We start from the raw sequence: 20,778 nt of genomic DNA on the forward strand, positions 1-20,778 counted from the left end.
CCCTTATGTATGCATGATTCACATGTACTTCCTCTGAGCCTTTCCGTGAACTATGTTGTAACAATTGCTGCAACCAATACATTTCTAGTAATGGACAAATGACCCATTGTGGTATTCAACCCACTGTAAATTCAATGCTCAATATTTCCCTTTTCGCTTCACAGCTGCAAACCTGAGTGCCGCAGATCGCAACCATTTCGAGCGCCGTGCGATGAGGTACAGGCACATCCTGCAGGTGCAGTGTGGGTATCGGAGGATGGCCCAAGTGGACCCAGCAACGGACCAAGCATCTTCCTCCAGACCTGGACCCAGCAGTGTGGTGGGAGCAGGGCTGTCCCGTGGCCACACAACTCCAGCAACAACATCCACCTCCACCGGCACGCAAACCAGCACTGACCCTCCTATCGACCCTGCAGCCTTCCAGGCATTGTCCCGAAAATTGGACAGGTTGATTCAAAAGGTTGACAACCTGACGGAGGACATGAATGAGGTCAAGAAGAAGGTGCGCTCCATCCGGCGCACACTACGGAGGGCAAATCTGTAGTCATTTTGCCCTCCTGAACTTTTACCCCTCCCCTCTCACCTCTTTCCTATTTCATACTGTTAGTTGGGTTTGGGGGGTTAGTTATAGGATAAGTGTTGGACTTTTGCTTTTGCAGGGTCATCCCCAGACTTTTTTGCCTCCTGCCTCCCATATTTTTCTGACATGTTGCTGTTGGCTTTTCAACTCTGAGCACTTTACCACTGCTAACCAGTGCTAAAGTGCATATGCTCTCCTGTTTAAATTGTATGTAAGTGGTTTATCCATGATTGGCATATTTGATTTACTAGTAAGTCCCTAGTAAGGTGCACTAGAGGTGCCAGGGCCTGTAAATCAAATGCTACTAGTGGGCCTGCAGCACTGGTTGTGCCACCCACATAAGTAGCTCTGTAATCATGTCTCAGACCTGCCACTGCAGTGTCTGTGTGTGTATTTTTACACTGTAAAGTCGACTTGGCAAGTGTACCCACTTGCCAGGCCTAAACCTTCCCTTTCCTTACATGTAAGGCACCCCTAAGGTATGCCCTAGGTAGCCCCAAGGGCAGGGTGCAGTGTATGGATAAGGTAGGACCTATAGTAATGTGGTTTATATGTCCTGACAGTGAAATACTGCCAATTTCGTTTTCACTGTTGCAAGGTCTGTCTCTCTCATAGGATAATATGGGGGCTACCTTTAAATATGATTAAAGTGTAGATTCCCCTAGAGAAGAGATGGACAGGTGGAGTTTGGGATCCCTGAACTCACAATTTAAAAATGCATCTTTTAGTAAAGTTGATTTTGAGATTGTGAGTTTGGAAATGCCACTTTTAGAAAGTGAGCATTTTCTTGCTTAAACCATTCTGTGACTCTGCCTTGTTTGTGGATTCCCTGTCTGGGTCAGTTGACAGTTGGGTTGTTTTTCACCTCACACCAGACAGTGACACAAAGGGAGCTGGGGTGTGATCTGCATTCCTGATTAGCCATCTCTGCTAGGAGGGAGGGGTGGAGTGGTCACTCTCATCTGAAAGGACTGTGCCTGCCTCTGACAATGCTGTCTCCAGCCCCCTGGTGTGTGTCTGAGGCCTTGCCTGGGCAAGGCAGGATTTCACAAGAAGGTGTGAGTCCCCTTTGAAGGAAGGTGACTTCAAAGACTAAAATGGGTATAAGAAGGGCATCCAAACTTACAAACTTTAGAAACACTTCTGGAATCAAGGGGAACCTCTGCCTGGAGAAGAGCTGATCGCTGAGGAACAAGTGCTGCCCTGCCTGTGACTGTGCTTTGTGGAGCTTTCCTGCAGTGCTGCTTCTGCCAGAGTAAGAGGGCAAAGACTGGACTTTGTGTGCCTTCCATCTTGAAGAAGAAATCTCCAAGGGCTTGATGTAGAGCTTGCCTCCTGTTATTGAAGTCTCAGGGATAGCAAAGACTTCTTCCTGCCAGCACCTGGAGTCTCTGGAGAGACCCCTACTCTGCTCTGTGGTGCCCTTCCAGTTCCTGGGACCGTGAAAGGAGAGGCTGGCAGCCTAAGGACAAAAATACACGCACCGAGCGCCGTGCGGAGAAAAGATCGACGCGAATCCGATCGCGGCTGAGAAAACGACGCGACGCCGGCTCCGCAGCTGAGAAACGACGCCGCAGGAAACGCGACCGGAGAATCGACGCCCGGAGCAGGAGAAACGACGCGCAGCATCGCTGACGAAGGCTGAGAGAACGCAACCTGCGCCGCGGGACTTTCGGACCGTCGCGTGGCTGGCTGTTTCGACGCGCATCGCCGTGCCGAGTTGTTTTCGACGCATATAACCGTGCAGGGTTATTTTCGACGCGCACCGCCCGTGCGGGGTTATTTTTGACGCAAACCAGGTACATTTACACGCTAGCAGCGCTAGTGTGTTGTTACAACTACCTAAAGACTCTTTTTATTTTAAACCTTTTAAAAATCATAACTTGACTTGTGTATGTTGGATTTTTGTCGTTTTGGTCTTGTTTTGTCTAGATAAATATTTCCTATTTTTCTAAACGGGTGTTGTGTCATTTTGTAGTGTTTTCATTAAGTTACTGTGTGTGTTGGTACAAATACTTTACGCCCAGCACTCTGAGGTTAAGCCTACTGCTCTGCCAAGCTACCAAGGGGGTAAGCAGGGGTTAGCTGAGGGTGATTCTCTTTTATCCTAACTAGAGTGAGGGTCCTTGCTTGAACAGGGGGTAACCTGACTGTCAACCAAAAGACCCCATTTCTAACATTGGTGACCAGCGGTCGGGATTGGACTTGTATTTGTACTTGACATACAGTAATTAAGTGTACACTACTGTTTTGATCTCAGACCACTACGTGACCACATACTACTTGTCTTGTGATTCTGCTTTTTGTTCTCTGATGTCCTCCTGGAAGTATTGATGATATTTTTGGACTTTGTTTTTTGGTTGTGAAGCCTTTGCAGAAATGGAAGTCAATTTCTGGCACCTATCTATGTATAAAAAGTGGCAGCTTAAAGCATTCTGCATGGAAAGGGGACTGGCTGTGAACAAGGAATCCAGAAGGGAGGATCTTGAGTCAGCCCTGTTTCAGGATGAATTGAAACGTTGTCAGGCAACACCACCAAATGAGTCTGAGGAGGATAACTACTCTGAGGAGGAGGACTACTCCAAAGAGGAGGGCAGTGGCCCTGAGGAGGGAACAGAAAGAGATGATAGGCTCCTAGCTCGAATCCGGAGTCTGGAAGAGCTTAAGAGGGCCGAGGAGAAGAGAGCCTTAGTCCTGGCAGAAAGGAGGAGGGACTTAGAGATTAAAAAAATGATTTATGCTTACGAGCTTAAATTGAAAGAGCTGGAAGTCATGAGGGCTGAGTCCAGCTGGAATGGTGGCAGCAACAATTGTATATCCAGTGATGCTGCAGAAGTACACATGCCCAGAGAGGTGGTGCCCTACTTGAAGGAGGGAGTTAACACACGCCAGGAGGTTCAGGGGTATGAGGTAGCTCCAGTGATGCACAGGGTCTCTGAGGTGGATTGGGGAACTGGCATGGGGAGTCATATTCCTACTGGTGGGAGGGACACTCTACTGACTCTAGTTGAGAGTGACAGGGAGAGGGGTTCCCCCCAGGTAGAAGTCCTGGTTATGGAGTGTGAAAACATCCCAGAAGAGTGTGGGTTGAGTGTCAGGGACAGTCAGGTACTGTCTCACCAGTCTCAGGAGGGTGATGTGGGGTGCTTTTTCAAAGCAGAGTCACTGGATGGTTGGGTGAAGGGTACTTTGGTTAATTCATGTGAGGGGCTGAGTGATGTAATTGCTGGAGAGCATATGTCTAGTCCTTATTTTCCAGAGCTATGCCAACACCAGGTGGAGTGTGAGTTCTCTGACCCCAGGGAGCTTACAATGGAGGCAGACTTCTGGGTGAGTACCAGAGAGTCTGAAGAGGCATTTGGGGGTGCTCCTGAGAGGAGTGGTCTAGGTAGTTCCCAACCAAGTGAGGTAGGGAAGGATGGTAGTGTCCCAGGTAGGTCCCAGTGTAGTGGGATGGGTGAGGGACCCCATGTCCAGTCTCAGAGGAGAGGGAATGGGGATGGGTTGAGGCCCAAGGTGCCCGAGATCCGGTCCCAGGTCCTGGAGGGTTCCCTGCGGGAACCCCAGGAGGGGAGCCTAGCCTGTACCATAGGGCCATCTGTTGAGGGAGACCCCACAGTGTCAGGAGAACTTGGGGGGGCGGCTGTAGCCAGCGTCCCACCAGTTCTGGTGTCTGGCAGTACCACTCCTAGTGAGGGGGTGCAGAAGTCCAGACAGAGGGTTGAGAGGGGGTTGCGGACCCCAGTGGAGAACCTGGAGGGTCAGGGGTCAGCTCTGAGTGCAGAGCCCCCCAGGAATGACCTTGGTGAGACCATTTCTGGGCTGGGGGGAATCCAGACTCTGTCAGATGGGCAGAGGTCAGGAGACCTGCGCCAGCCAGACTCTTGTAGGGCCCTTGGGGAAAGTGTTTCCCTTGTGGGGGGTAGGTGTGCCCCCCAGGAAGTCCTGGTGCGCCAGGCAATGGTTCAACCGCAGGGTGGTGACTCTGGGTTGAATGATCAGGTTCAGGGGGTAAACTCTGACCTGATGGGGGGTAAGTGTGCTCCCCAGGAAGGCCTGGTGTGCCAGGCAATGGTTCAACCGCAGGGTGGTGACTCTGGGTTGAATGATCAGGTTCAGGGGGTAAACTCTGACCTGATGGGGGGTAAGTGTGCTCCCCAGGAAGTCCTGGTGTGCCAGGCAATGGTTCAACCGCAGGGTGGTGACTCTGGGTTGAATGATCAGGTTCAGGGGGTAAACTCTGACCTGATGGGGGGTAAGTGTGCTCCCAAGGAAGTCCTGGTGTGCCAGGCAATGGTTCAACCGCAGGGTGGTGACTCTGGGTTGAATGATCAGGTTCAGGGGGTAAACTCTGACCTGATGGGGGGTAAGTGTGCTCCCCAGGAAGTCCTGGTGTGCCAGGCAGTGGTTCAACCGCAGGGTGGTGACCCTGGGTTGGATGACCAGGTTCAGAGGGTAAACTCTGACCTGGTAGGGGGTAGGTATGCCCCCCAAGAAGTCCTGGTTTGCCAGGCAGTGATCCAGTCTGTGGGTACAGGCCCTGGATTGGGAGGCCAGGTTAAGGGTGTCCCCCCTGACCTGGAGGAAGGGGCTACTGCTAACAGTGCCCCTACCATGTTGTCTTCTGGGGGGGCCGCTCCTAGTAGGGTGGTTCAGGACCCCAGAAGAGAGGGCAGGGGGAGGGAAGCCTCACCCCTGGCCCTGGTCCAACCTGAAGGTACAGACCCCAGGTTGGAGGATCAGTTGCAGGTTAACATCCCTGCACTGATGGAAGAATTGTGCAGGACTGCTTCTACAAGCACCCTGACAGTTTTTGACTCTGGGGGTGCCGCTTCTGCAGGGAGGGTACAGAGCCCCAGAGGGGAGGACCAGGGTCAGGTTGTCATCCCTGACCTGGTGGAAGAGAGAGTGGTCAAAGGGTGCCAGGCACCTGGGGCTACCACCCCCCACTCTCCACAGTCACAGTGGTTAGAGAGGCCTGAGGTCGGGCTCTCATCCCTGACAGTTGTCTGGGGCCACTGTGGCTTGCTGTCCTGGTGGACAGAGTTGCCCCTGGGGGGGGAAGGACGAGAGTCACACCCCAGGGGTGGAGTGGGCAACACCATTGTGTTGGCCCTGGTGGTACTATCTGCCCATTGCAATACATCTGTGAGCAAAGTAAAGTTAGGTGTTGCACAGATGGTGTCTGGAGATGTGGAGAAGGGTTCCCCATGGGTTAGCTTAGTGGGCCCTGAGAGTATGGACAGAGGGATCCAACTGGAGTCAGGAAGGCGTAGAACTGGAGCATGCCCCTGCTGTTGTGGGCCTGGGTCCCTGTTCTATCGCCCCAATCAGGGAAGTACATCAAGGTATTGATTGTTCTCCCCTGGATTTAGGCTGGTAGGGGGTCGTGTTGGACTTTTGCTTTTGCAGGGTCATCCCCAGACTTTTTTGCCTCCTGCCTCCCATATTTTTCTGACATGTTGCTGTTGGCTTTTCAACTCTGAGCACTTTACCACTGCTAACCAGTGCTAAAGTGCATATGCTCTCCTGTTTAAATTGTATGTAAGTGGTTTATCCATGATTGGCATATTTGATTTACTAGTAAGTCCCTAGTAAGGTGCACTAGAGGTGCCAGGGCCTGTAAATCAAATGCTACTAGTGGGCCTGCAGCACTGGTTGTGCCACCCACATAAGTAGCTCTGTAATCATGTCTCAGACCTGCCACTGCAGTGTCTGTGTGTGTATTTTTACACTGTAAAGTCGACTTGGCAAGTGTACCCACTTGCCAGGCCTAAACCTTCCCTTTCCTTACATGTAAGGCACCCCTAAGGTATGCCCTAGGTAGCCCCAAGGGCAGGGTGCAGTGTATGGATAAGGTAGGACCTATAGTAATGTGGTTTATATGTCCTGACAGTGAAATACTGCCAATTTCGTTTTCACTGTTGCAAGGTCTGTCTCTCTCATAGGATAATATGGGGGCTACCTTTAAATATGATTAAAGTGTAGATTCCCCTAGAGAAGAGATGGACAGGTGGAGTTTGGGATCCCTGAACTCACAATTTAAAAATGCATCTTTTAGTAAAGTTGATTTTGAGATTGTGAGTTTGGAAATGCCACTTTTAGAAAGTGAGCATTTTCTTGCTTAAACCATTCTGTGACTCTGCCTTGTTTGTGGATTCCCTGTCTGGGTCAGTTGACAGTTGGGTTGTTTTTCACCTCACACCAGACAGTGACACAAAGGGAGCTGAGGTGTGATCTGCATTCCTGATTAGCCATCTCTGCTAGGAGGGAGGGGTGGAGTGGTCACTCTCATCTGAAAGGACTGTGCCTGCCTCTGACAATGCTGTCTCCAGCCCCCTGGTGTGTGTCTGAGGCCTTGCCTGGGCAAGGCAGGATTTCACAAGAAGGTGTGAGTCCCCTTTGAAGGAAGGTGACTTCAAAGACTAAAATGGGTATAAGAAGGGCATCCAAACTTACAAACTTTAGAAACACTTCTGGAATCAAGGGGAACCTCTGCCTGGAGAAGAGCTGATCGCTGAGGAACAAGTGCTGCCCTGCCTGTGACTGTGCTTTGTGGAGCTTTCCTGCAGTGCTGCTTCTGCCAGAGTAAGAGGGCAAAGACTGGACTTTGTGTGCCTTCCATCTTGAAGAAGAAATCTCCAAGGGCTTGATGTAGAGCTTGCCTCCTGTTATTGAAGTCTCAGGGATAGCAAAGACTTCTTCCTGCCAGCACCTGGAGTCTCTGGAGAGACCCCTACTCTGCTCTGTGGTGCCCTTCCAGTTCCTGGGACCGTGAAAGGAGAGGCTGGCAGCCTAAGGACAAAAATACACGCACCGAGCGCCGTGCGGAGAAAAGATCGACGCGAATCCGATCGCGGCTGAGAAAACGACGCGACGCCGGCTCCGCAGCTGAGAAACGACGCCGCAGGAAACGCGACCGGAGAATCGACGCCCGGAGCAGGAGAAACGACGCGCAGCATCGCTGACGAAGGCTGAGAGAACGCAACCTGCGCCGCGGGACTTTCGGACCGTCGCGTGGCTGGCTGTTTCGACGCGCATCGCCGTGCCGAGTTGTTTTCGACGCATATAACCGTGCAGGGTTATTTTCGACGCGCACCGCCCGTGCGGGGTTATTTTTGACGCAAACCAGGTACATTTACACGCTAGCAGCGCTAGTGTGTTGTTACAACTACCTAAAGACTCTTTTTATTTTAAACCTTTTAAAAATCATAACTTGACTTGTGTATGTTGGATTTTTGTCGTTTTGGTCTTGTTTTGTCTAGATAAATATTTCCTATTTTTCTAAACGGGTGTTGTGTCATTTTGTAGTGTTTTCATTAAGTTACTGTGTGTGTTGGTACAAATACTTTACGCCCAGCACTCTGAGGTTAAGCCTACTGCTCTGCCAAGCTACCAAGGGGGTAAGCAGGGGTTAGCTGAGGGTGATTCTCTTTTATCCTAACTAGAGTGAGGGTCCTTGCTTGAACAGGGGGTAACCTGACTGTCAACCAAAAGACCCCATTTCTAACAATAAGTATAGGAAATTAGCTTAGTTAGTGTTAGGTAAGAGGGTGGGGGTCCTTATTCTTTCTATCTTATATTTTTGTGTGGGTGGGTATACATAATATATGTTTGTTTAGGATAGTATAGTATGTGTGTAGGTTAGTAAGTGTTGTCCTGCATGTGTCTTGTCTCATAATGGTGGGTGGGGGGTTGATGTTTAGATCGTTTCGTTACATGTGTAGAGTAAGTTTAGCTTAGGTTAGCTAGGGACAGTTGTGGGTTAGTAGTAGTCAGATTAGATTAGTGTAGGTTTACCTTTCCCTTAGTTGCCTCTTTTATTACTACTTTGAAATAAAAAAATTGTTAACCCTTTACATGATGCGTTAGGTGCTACCTTTTCATGGCCTTGACATCAGTGTAGCAGAAAGTTTTAGTATGACATTTGTGTCCTATGCTCGCTATCCCCAGGCTATTGAGGTTTAACATACCAGCTACCCGTGTGCTAACTTGGTAAGTATCCACCATGTGGGAGAGCCACCATTGGTAGTGTGCATTGATCATCAAGGTTTGGGGTTGGTATGTATCCTACTTCACAAAGAGTGCTTCCAGACTTGTTATTGTAGGTAAATAGATAGGTCGGACAGCAGTGTGAAGTTCAGGGAGATCTTTGTAGATGAGGATTTGTTCACACTCTTGTCTTGTTGCTGTCATTGCTGACCTACATCATGTGTGTACTGATTCAGCATGACTTTCCTTCATGGAAGTATACGCCGTAAGGGTGATTGATGCAGTGTAATTTGTTTATCATTCCTTTCATTTTACAGCATAATTTCTAATTTTAGTATTGCATGGTGCCTACATTTCTCAGCCACCATTAGTTGTCTAGAATAGCTATAGATGGTGCATCATTCTGTCCAACACAGCATGATTGTGTGTGCTTAGTCCCTTCATCAGTTATTTTCCTCAGTATAGTAAAGCTATGATGCAATCCTGGCCACTGCACAGATGTTTCAGTATACATGAAATCAGGACAGTAGTATAGAGAATCAACATGGTTGCCACACAGCCACTTTGGAGTTATGTACTGCACAGTTGAAGTGTGAAATAACACAGAGACACAATAGGTGTGCAAGTGATATTTATTTTTAGGTGGTGTAGTGCAAAATGTCTATTCACAATGTTAGCTGAGTCCGTTCTGGTGCATTCTTACATGGTGATCCTACAGACGGGGTGTGGATGATGCTCCTGACATGCTGGGGTGATGTCACAGACAGTGCAGAGGAACAGGAATTGCCAAATAGTAGGAGAGAAACATTCACTGACAATGGGGACAAGTCATACAGTGGATTGCCGAACAGTCATTGAGGGTAGTTGTAGTGAGACTGGCATGTGTCAAAACGTAGGACCTTGGTCAGAGTAGGCCATGGTGCAGGGACTAGGGCTTCCGGGTACTCTTGCGTGTGAATGTTATCTGTTCCATGTCTTCTTCTTCTGATGTGTGTGTTGCCTGGTGTATCCTTGTTGTTGTTGGTTGTGAAGGGGCAACACACACCTCAGTGTTAGAAGACATGGAGGCAGACATCCCGGGGGCTGATCCCTGTCGAGTAATGAAGGGCAGTACTGCAGCAAGGAGGGCCTGCTGGTTTTTCAGAATGGCAGCCACATCCCAATGGTAGGCAGCCAGGTCGGCCCTGAGGGGTTCATGTTGCATTCGTGCACACGTTGACTGGCTTGCAGTTGGAGTTGTTGTGTCAACTGGATGACAGCTGTGCAGATTTCCTTCTGTGTTTTTAAAAGTTCCTCCAAGAGCGATGTTCTGGCTTGCATTGCAGCTGCCTGATCAGCAGTTGACAACATGCACGAACGCACCCCCTCAAGGCTGGCTGCCATAGTTTGCATCCCCACCCGCACCTCCTTGGCCAGCTCCCGCTGGACCCCAACGACTGTTCTTTCGAAGCTGGTGCCAGTGTCGTCAGAGTCCTCAGCTGTGTTGGAGCTGGCAGGTCTTACAATTGGGGTGGCGGGTGGTTCTACTGTGGTGGCTGCTTCTTCTGTGCTCCTCCTTGTGACTGAAGGTGGTGTTTGGAGGCTTTCAAGGACCATGTCAATGGTCTCTTGTGGGAGGTCGATGGTCTCGTCATCCATGTCATCAGGGAACTCATGGACAGGCATATCGGCAGGAGATCCGTGTTCCTCTGCAATGAAACAGGGTACAATTAGTGTGTCTGTGTTGTGACAATTTTGCACTAAGATACAAGCCTTTGGATGCCTTAACTTTGTACTCTGTGTTTGTCTTGGTATCTGCTGTCCGTCATAGGGCATTGTTGTAGGCCTATGACCCACCTGTGTGTCACATGTATGATATGGAGCTATCAGACATGTCTGCCAGGTCGCCTCTAGGTGTTGCTTTGTAATTATTTAGGAATAGGCGTGTTTTTGTCCTACTCCTCCCTCGGTGTTTCACTATTGTTATGGAGGGACATTTTGTTGGGTGGGCTCTCATTATCCTACATGTGATTCTTGGCTTTCTAGGCAGCAGGATAGCTAATGGTGTGGGGGACTAAGTTTGACCCACTTGTAAATAACTCTGTCACCCAGATATTCAATTTAGCTCAGACAGACTAGCAGTGCCTCTGGTCTCCCACATCAAAGGAATGTTTAGACATCCGAGCGCATGACATCTTTGGAACTTCTCAGGGAAGTGGTGGTCACTCAGATCCTACACAATTCTATCTTTTCCAGTATGTTCCCATACACAAATGACAAAGACAGTATTTGTTTAATATGAAGTTTCATTGTACAACTGAGTTGTAGAAATTTAGGTGTGAGCCCCAATAACCCAAACAATACACACTGTTAGAATTGAAATAGTCCGCAGGAGAGTAATACATTAGTACACAGCTATCATGGTGCCTAACAGTTTCTACTCTCCCTCTGCTTGTTCTATGTATAGCACAGCATGTTAAGTTTGGAGCTTGCCTGTCTGAATCACAGGGGAGACATCATCCCTCATATCAGAGGAATGGGCTGGGATCTGGTTGTGCATCAGCAGCAAGGCAGGCAGCATCTAGTTGTGATTTTCTGTTTGGAAACTCCCCCATGCGTGTCTTGGGACGAGGAAGTGAATTTAAAAGACATATGTCATGGTGATGACAAAGTTTCCCTACGCAGGAATGCCAATCCTTAACCCCTACCACATCTATCAGCAACGTACCAGACGGTATGCTTGACTGGGGCACAGAGTGAATATGTTCTGGCAAACTCCAGTGCAGAAGTAGGCAAAACAGTGTGACTTGACTAATTGACAACACCTTAGGACTGACTATTTGATACATTAACTGATAGGAAGGGCAATGAGATTCATTTAGTGCAAAGTGCTCTGAGGCTCTTAGATGTGAGCCAATGAGTATAAGTACATTCAGGGTAAGATGCACAAAGGCCTCCAGCCTGAAGCTAATGTGCAAAGTATACGTTTCACTTGCCACACTACACTTTGACTGACTGTAGGTGTTGTGACTGCCCTGCCAGCACACTTGCCTCTCAGGCCCTGCCCCATACACTTTTTATTCACATTGCATGATCTGTACATGTTACGTGGCATTACCTATGCATGTCAATGTTAGGATGTGGTATGGATGTAAACATTGTTGATGTTTGAATATGATGGGGTATCATGTGTGTCTTACTGGATTGGCCTGTTTATCGTATGAATGTCCTATTTGTTTGTCAGACTGTGCAGATGTGTTTCAGTGACCAGTTGCCTGTGTCCCCTCCTCAATGTTGTTGTCTGAGCAGTATGACATTAGTGATGTAGCCTTGTTAGCCAGGCATGTGAGGGAACCTGACGTATGCAGCATGTGTGTGTCGTTAGTGCTGTGTGGCTCCTATTGATGTTTACTTAGGCTTATGTATGTGTCAGTTATGGACATTCGGCATTTGAGTTTACTGGTACCTTTGTCTTATTTCTAGGAGTAGTTGCAGATGTCATCCTCACCCCCTAATTTAGGTATGTATGTTCCAGGGTGGGGTTCCTGCCATTTGGTACTATAGCTGCACAGAGATGAGAGGTGTTATTGTCAATTGTTGTGGCAGTTACGTTGCAGTTGTATTTGCTACTGCATTACAGGTAGGGACCTAGTTGATGTAGAATAGATTTTGGAATACAAGTGCCTGGATGTGGATTTGAGGTAGTGTCCTTCCCACCTGTCACTGCTTTCCCTTGGCTCTCTTGTTGTAATTACAGGATGTCCCCGTGGGACTGTTGTTGTTGCTGTATTTTGTCGTGCCCCAGCTTCGGTCAGTACTGGGCATGCCCCCCTGCCGTGCCCCTTTCCCCATGCCACTTCATATATGTGCTAAGTTACATGCATTGTGTAGTAGGTATCACCCCCCTGCTTACAGTCCCCATTATTGCATTTGAATTCCCCATGCGACTTACCCTGCATGTGCGTTGTGTCGTGGTAGTCTGCGCTGTCCAGTCCTTGAATCCCTGTGACGATCTCCTCCGGGATGACGGCTGCGACCATCTCCTCCATGTGGTCCAGGGCCTCCTGTTGTGCTGGACTCCCCCCTCCAGTCTGCATTGTTGCCTTCCTGTTCCTGGCCATTTTCTCTTTGGTCCTACGTTTGCAGTCATGCCAGCGTTTCTTACACTCGGTGACTGTCCGGCGTTCTTCAGCCACACTGTTAATCTTGTCCACAATTTGTTTCCAGATGGCCTCTCTCCTACTGAGTGGCAATTTTGAGGAGATGAAAAGTTGGTGCTGGTGTTCCGTCACCTCTTTCACCAGGATTTCCTGCTCCTCTGCACTGAAGCGACACTTCCTTTTTTTTTTTTAAATGTCCTGGTTCCTGTATGGATCCTCCTGGCTGGTTCCTGGTCTGCTCTCATCCTCCTGGGGTCTGTTGGGGCATCTAGGATCCATTTTGGCTCTCCTCTGCTGAAAGGGCAGTTTTCGCGCAAAAATTAAACGCAATAGCGTGAAAAAAAATGGCGTTTTCACGATTGCGCTGTTGTAAATCGACCCACAGTGATGTGCGTCGCATTTACGTTGGTTTCCTTAACGACAGACCGACGCTGTGTGTGTCACGAAATAATGACTCCCACCTGTTGGTTGCACCGCCGTACGTCAAAGTATAAATTTGACGCCCGCATGGCGCTTCAAAATGGCGTTAGATGGCGCAAATTTTTTTGACGCAAAACTGCGTTAGCGCAGTTTTGCGTCAAAAAGTATAAATATGGCCCCAAATGACTAAGTACCCCTCAGATGAGGAGGAGGACTACGCACATGAGGAGGAAGACTGCTCACATGAGGAGGAAGACTACTCAGGTGAGGACAGTGACCCAGAAATAGATGAATGGCTCCGAAGTCAAAGGCGACAGGAGCAACAATTAGAGGAGTATCTTGCAGAGGTTGAGGCAAAAAGACTCTTAGCCCTGGAAGAAGAAAAGATTGCAGCTCAAGAGCTGAGCTGTAAAGAGCTGAAACTGGAGGCCGGAAGGGCTGAGTCCAGTTCAGATGGTGGCAGCAAAAATCTTGCATCTAGTACTGCTGAAGAAGGGCACAAGCCCAGAGATGTGGTGCCCAACTTGAAGAAGGGAGTTGACACACCCCATGCGGTTCAAGGGTATGAGGTAGCTCCCGTTATGCACAGGGTCCCTGAGAAGGATTGGGGAACTGGCACAGGGAGTCATATTCCTACTGGGGGGAGGGACACTTTACTGACTCTAGCAGAGAGTGACAGAGAAAAGGGTTCCCTCCTGGTGGACGTGCTGGATATAGAGTGTAGAGACATCCCAGAAGAGTATGGGTTGAGTGTCAGGGACAGACAGATACTGTCTCACCAGTCTCAGGAGGGTGAGGTAGAGTGCTTTTCCAAGGTTGAGTTACTGGGTGGTTGGTTGAAGGGTACTGTGGTTAATACATGTGAAGGGCAGAGTGATGTAATTGCTGGAGAGCATATGTCTGGTCCTTATTTTCCAGAGCTACGCCAACACCAGGTGGTGTGTGAGTTCTCTGACCCCAGGGAACTTACAATGGAGGCAGACTTCTGGGTGAGTACCAGAGAGTCTGAAGAGGCATTTGGGGGTGCTCCTGAAGGGAGTGGTCTAGGTGGTTCCCAACCGAGTGTGGTGGGAAAGGATTGTAGTGTTCCAGGTAGGTCCCAGGTCCTAGAGGGTTCCATGAGGGAACACCAGGAGGGAAGCCTAGCCTGTACCGTAGGGCCACCTTTTGAGGGAAGCCCCGCAGTGTCAGAAGAACTTGGGGGGGGTGACTGTAGCCAGCATCCCAACAGTTCTGGTGTCTGGCAGTACCCCTCCTAGTGAGGGGGTGCAGAAGTCCAGACATAGGGTTGAGAGGGGGTTGCAGACCCCAGTGGAGGACCTTGAGAGTCAGGGGACAGCTCTGAGCGCAGAGCCCCCCAGGAATGACCCAGGTGAAACCGTTTCTGGTTTGGGGGAAACCCAGACTCTGTCGGATGGGCAGAGGTCGGGAGACCTGCGCCAACCAGACTCTTGTGTGGCCCTTGGGGACGGTGTGTCCTTGTGGGGGGTGAGAGTGCCCCCCAGGAAGTCCTGGCATGCCAGGCAAAGATTCAACCTCAGGGTGGTGACTCTGGGTTGGATACCCAGGTTCAGAGGTTAAACTCTGACCTGGTGGGAGGTAGATGTGCCTCCCAAGAAGTCCTGCTGTGCCAGGCAATTGTCCAACCTCAGGGTGTTGACTCTGGGTTGGATGACCAGGTTCAGAGGTTAAACTCTGACCTGTTGGGGGGTAGGTGTGCCCCCCAGAAAGTCCTGGTGTACCAGGCAGTTGTCCAACCTCAGGGTGCTGACTCTGGGTTGGATAACCGGGTTCAGAGGTTAAACTCTGACCTGGTGTCGGGTAGGTGTGCCCCCCAGGAAGTCCTGGCGTGCCAGGCAATTGTTCAACCTCAGGGTGGTGACCCTGGGTTGGAGAACCAGGTTCAGAGGTTAACCTCTGACCTGGTGGGAGGTAGGCGTGCCTCCCAGAAAGTCCTGCTGTGCCAGGCAATTGTCCAACCTCAGGGTGTTGACTCTGGGTTGGATGACCAGGTTCAGAGGTTAAACTCTGACCTGGTGGGGGGTAGGTGTGCCCCCCAGAAAGTCCTGGCGTGCCAGGCAATTGCCCAACCTCAGGGTGGTGACCCTGGGTTGGGGAACCAGGCTCAGAGGTTAAACTCTGACCTGGTGGGAGATAGGTGTGCCTCCCAGAAAGTCCTGGTGCGCCAGGCAATTGTTCAACTTCAGGGTGGTGACTCTGAGTTGAATGGCCAAGTTCAGAAGTTAAACTCTGACCTGGTGGAGGGTCAGTGTGCCCTCCAGGAAGTCCTGGAGTGCCAGACAATTGTTCAACTTCAGGGTGGTGACTCTGAGTTGAATGGTCAGGTGCAGAGGTTAAACTCTGACCAGGTGGGGGGTAGGTGTGCCTCCCAGAAAGTCCTGGTTTGCCAGGCAGTGATCCAGTCTGAGGGTACAGACCCTGGGCTGGAAGACCAGGTTCAGGGTGTCCCCCCGGACCTGGAGGGAGGGGCTACTGATAACAGTGCCCCTACCATGTTGTCTTCTGAGGAGGCCACTCCTAGTTGGAGGGTGCTGGACCCCAGAAGGGAGGGCAGGGGGAGGGAAGCCTCACCCCGGGCCCTAGTCCAACCTGAAGGTACACACCCCAGTTTGGAGGGCCAGTTGCAGGTTAACAGCCCTGCACTGGTGGAGGAATGGTACAGGGTGACTTCTGTAAGCACCCTGACCATGTTGGACTCTGGGGGTACCGCTCCAGGAGGGAGGGTACAGAGCCCCAGAGGGGAGGACCAGGTTCAGGCTGTCATCCCTGACCTGGTGGAAGGGAGAGTGGTTAAAGGGTGCCCAGCACCTGGGACTACCGCCCCCCGCTCTCCACAGCCACAGTGGTTGGAGAGCTTTGAGAGGCCTGGGGCCTGGCTCTCATCCCTGGCAGCTGTCAGTAATCACTGTGGCTTGCTGTCCGGGTGGACAGAGTTATCCCTGGGGAGGGGGAAAGTGTCACACCCCGGGGGTAGAGTGGGCAACACCACTGTGTTGGTCATGGTGGTACTATCCTGCTCCTGGGATACATCTGTGAGCAAAGTAAGGTTAGGTGCTGCACAGATGGGATCCGCCGGTAAGGAGAAAGGTTCCCCATGGGTGGGCTTAGTGGGCCCTGAGAGTATGGACAGAGGGATCCAATTGGAGTCAGGAAGGCGAAGAACTGGAGCATGCCCCTGCTGTTGTGGGCCTGGGTCCTTGTTCTGTCGCCTCAAACAGGGAAGTACATCAGGATAGTGATTGTTCTCCCCTGGCTTTAGGCTGGTAGGGGGTCATGTTGGACCTGGCTTTTTGACAGGGACATCCCCAAACTTTTTGCCTCCTTCCTCCTATTTTTTCTGGCCTGTTGTTGTTGGCTTTTGACCTCTGGGCACTTTACCACTGCTAACCAGTGCTAAAGTGCATATGCTCTCTGTGTAAATTGTACTACTGATTGGTTTATCCATGATTGACTATTTAATTTACTTGTAAGTCCCTGGTAGAGTGCACTACATGTGCCTAGGGCAGGTAGATTAAATGCTACTAGTGGGCCTGCAGCACTGGTTGTGCCACCCACCTCAGTAGCCCCTTAACCTTGTCTCAGGCCTGCCATTGCAAGGCCTGTGTGTGCAGTTTCATTGCCACTTCGACTTGGCATTTAAAGATACTTGCCAAGCCTAGAACTCCCCTTTTTCTATACATAAGTCACCCCTAATGTGTGCCCTAGGTAACCCCTAGAGCAGGGTGTGGTGTGGGTAAAAGGCAGGACATGTACTTGTGTGGTTATATGTCCTGGTAGTGTAAAACTCCTAAATTCGTTTTTACACTACTGTGAGGCCTACTCCCTTCATAGGCTAACATTGGGGCTGCTCTCATACATTGTTGAAGTGGCAGCTGCTGATATGAAAGGAGCAGGAAGGTCATATTTAGTATGGCCAGAATGGCAATATAAAATCCCACTGACTGGTGAAGTCGGATTTAATATTACTATCCTAGAAATGCCACTTTTAGAAAGTGAGCATTTCTTTGCACTAAAATCTTGTTGTGCCCTTCAATCCACGTCTGGCTAGGTTTAGTTGACAGCTCCTTGTGCATTCACTCAGACACACCCCAAACACAGGGTACTCAGCCTCACTTGCATAAATCTGCATTTTGAATGGGTCTTCCTGGGCTGGGAGGGTGGAGGGCCTGCCCTCACACAAGGGACTGCCACACCCCCTACTGGGACTCTGGCAGACAGGATTGAACTGAAAGGGGGCTTGGTGCATTTCTTAGACACTCTTTGAAGTCACCCCCACTTAAAAGGCACAACTTAGTATAAAACAGGGCCTCTGCCCTACCTCATCAGACACTTGCTGGAGAAGAAACCTGAACCAGATACTACATCCTGCCAAGAAGAACTGCCTGGCTGCTCAAAGGACTCACCTGTCTGCTTTCTACAAAGGACTGCTACCTTGCTGTTGCCCTGCTGCCTTGCTGAACTCTTGTCTGGCTGTGAAAGTGCTCTCCAAGGGCTTGGATAGAGCTTGCCTCCTGTTCCTTGAAGTCTCAGGACCAAAAAGACTTCTCTCTTTTACTTGGACGCTCCGTGCGCCGAAACTTTTGACGCACAGCTTGTTTCGCGGCGAGAAAAACGCCGCACTCCGACGCTGATCGGCGCGACGCTCTTGGGACGATCGAAGATCCGACGCACGGCCTCGCAAGGACAACGCCGCCCGACCTCTAGAGGAGAAATCGACGCGACGCCTGCCGTGAGATCGTGATTTCAACACGCAGCCCCGCAGATCGAAGTCTAGAGGAGAAATCGACGCGGCGCCTTCCGTGAGATCGTAATTTCGACGCGCAGCCCCGCAGACCGACGCGCAGCCGGAGAACAAGCAGGAAAATCCACGCACAGACCCGGGACATCTGGTAATCCCCGCGATCCACAGAAAGAGACTGTCCACGCGCCTGAAAACGACACCCGACTTCCCCGCGTGGAAAATAACGACGCAAGTCCGTGTGTGCTGGGGAGAAATCGACGCACACACCGTTTTTCCACGCACCTCTTCTCTTGTGGCCCTCTGAGGAGATTTTTCCACTCCCAACCAGGTACTTGTGCTTGAAAGAGACTTTGTTTATATTCTAAAGACTTTAAGACACTTTATATCACTTTTCCGTGATATTTCTACAATTTTTCCATTGCAACTTTATTCTTTTTGACCTACAATTATCCTGATAAATATTATACATTTTTCTAAACACTGTGTGGTGTATTTTTGTGGTGCTATATGGTGGTATTGTATGATTTATTGCACAGATACATTACACATTGCCTTCTAAGTTAAGCCTGACTGCTCGTGCCAAGCTACCGGAGGGTGAGCACAGGCTGATTTTGGATTGTGTGTGACTTATCCTGACTAGAATGAGGGTTCTTGCTTGGACAGAGGGCAACCTGACTGCCAACCAAAAACCCCATTTCTAACAACGTCTTTTAGAGCATTGCTGTGCTGTTTGATAGGACATGTGTAGGCTGCGTTGGCATGTACTTCCTCAGGGACAATCAGTGATCTGTATGATGATATGGTCTGTTTCTGGTACATTAGATGTATTGTCTGATTTACTTCTGGAGCCATATCACACAATGAAGTACCTAATGTTTGGTTTAATATTTTTTTTTACAGCTGCCAATATGAATCCCATCCAGATTCGGGAGTTTCAGCGCCGGGAGATGAATTACCGCCACATTCTGGATGTGGAGTCTGGGTTCCGCAACATGGCAAGGTGTTATTGCCATGAAAGAGCCTCCGGATTGTGGAGGGCATGTGCCCAAGGGGACCCTTCCGTGTCCAGCACAGCCACCATAACCAGCACCACCACTACGACCCAGGTGGCACCAACCATAGCATGCACCACTGCTGGACCATCAACCTCCACTGCCCCCGGACCTATCACAGCACCACCTGCACCTCCTCCCCCATGCATGGCACCGACAATGGGACATACATCTTCAACTGGCACCCAGACCACCCCTGCTGCAGTCATTGACCCACCAGATTTTCAACAGATGTAATGTGACATTGACCGTATGTGGAGGAAAATGAACAGGCTGCAGCAGGAGGTGGCACAGGTGAATAGGAGGGTGCGTGCCATAAAGAAGACCCTGCGGAGGGCGAACTTGTAAACATTTTACCCTCAGCCATGATTCCCTCCCCTCCCTCCTCTTTCCTGGTTCTTTTCATTAGTGGGTTTAGGGGGCTTAGAGTTAGGTTAGAATAGGCTGTTAGTTTAGTTAGTAGTAGTGTGTGGGGGCATGATACTTTTAATATCTGTTTTTTATTATGTGTGTGTGTTGATGATGTTAGGGTTTTGGTGTTTAAAAAAATATATATATAAATATATATATATATATATATATATATATATATATATGTATATATATATATATATATATATATATATATATATATAAAATCTAAGAATACAAAAAAATTATATTTGTTTAGTATAAGATAGAATATGTTTAGGTTAGTATATGTTGTCCTCCATGTGTCCCGTCTTATAAGGGGGGGTGGGGGGCAAATGTTTAGACCGTTTCGTTAAATGTGATAAGTAAGTTTAGCTCAGGTTAGTTAGGGCCAGCTGTGGGTAATGTGCAGTTAGGATAGGTTAGGTTAGGTAAAGTGTTTCCCCTGGTTTTAGCTTCTGTTTTTACTGTTAAATAAATATTTAGGTAACCCTTTACAGTATGTGTCACATGCTTGGGGATCAGGGCCTTGGCATGGGTGGACAGTGTCTCTTTAGTATTTGCATTTGTGTCCCATCCTGCAACCAAATCCCAATTGAGCTTTTACATTGGCAGCTACACCAGAGCTACTTTGCTAAGATTCTGCCATCCATTGCACCCACCACTCAAGGTTACTATGTATCCCAAAGTGTTGTTAATTTTTGATGTATGTTTTCAATCTCACATACTTTGTGACCAGAATTGGTATTGAGGACACTGTGTTAAGTCTGCCTGCAGCCTGATGTCCAAGCGAAGCCTTATAAGGTGAGTGGTAGTATGATCTCATGTAGTATGGTATACATAACTCACACCTATCACTTGTTACATTGTTCAGCCAGGTTACATATTTGTACGCACACTCATCCATTCATGCTGTATGGTGTGTGTTAGGTAAAATTTGGGTCAAATGTCACACACGTAAATTTTGGCTTGAAGAAAAAGTTGAAGGCAATCATTTTTGGCTTAGACATCCATTGAGGAAGCATTATTCTGTCCAACACAGCATTATACTGTACAGTTTCTATTTCCCTCAGAATTAACCCTTAGGAAGGGCAGATGATGGTACAATCCAGACCACAGTGCATAGTTATCAGCCAACATTTTTTCAGGTCAGTTGTATTGACAATCTATAATCATTGACCTGAGGTAAACATCACTGATGGCCATCACGGTTGATATGTCACATTACACAGAGACAAAGTTGTTGTGTAAGTGCTATTTATTTGAAAGTGCTGTAGTGCTATATGTACATTGCTCATGATTGTGAGTCCATTAGTGTGACACCTTTCATTGTGATCCTCCACAAGTGCAAAAGGACATGCCATTGGACATGCTGGGGTGAAGTGTCAGACAGTGCAGAGGGACAACATTTACCAATGAGTT

The sequence above is a fragment of the Pleurodeles waltl genome, chromosome 3_1 (genome assembly GCF_031143425.1).
Source record: "Pleurodeles waltl isolate 20211129_DDA chromosome 3_1, aPleWal1.hap1.20221129, whole genome shotgun sequence".
Lineage (NCBI taxonomy): Eukaryota > Metazoa > Chordata > Amphibia > Caudata > Salamandridae > Pleurodeles > Pleurodeles waltl.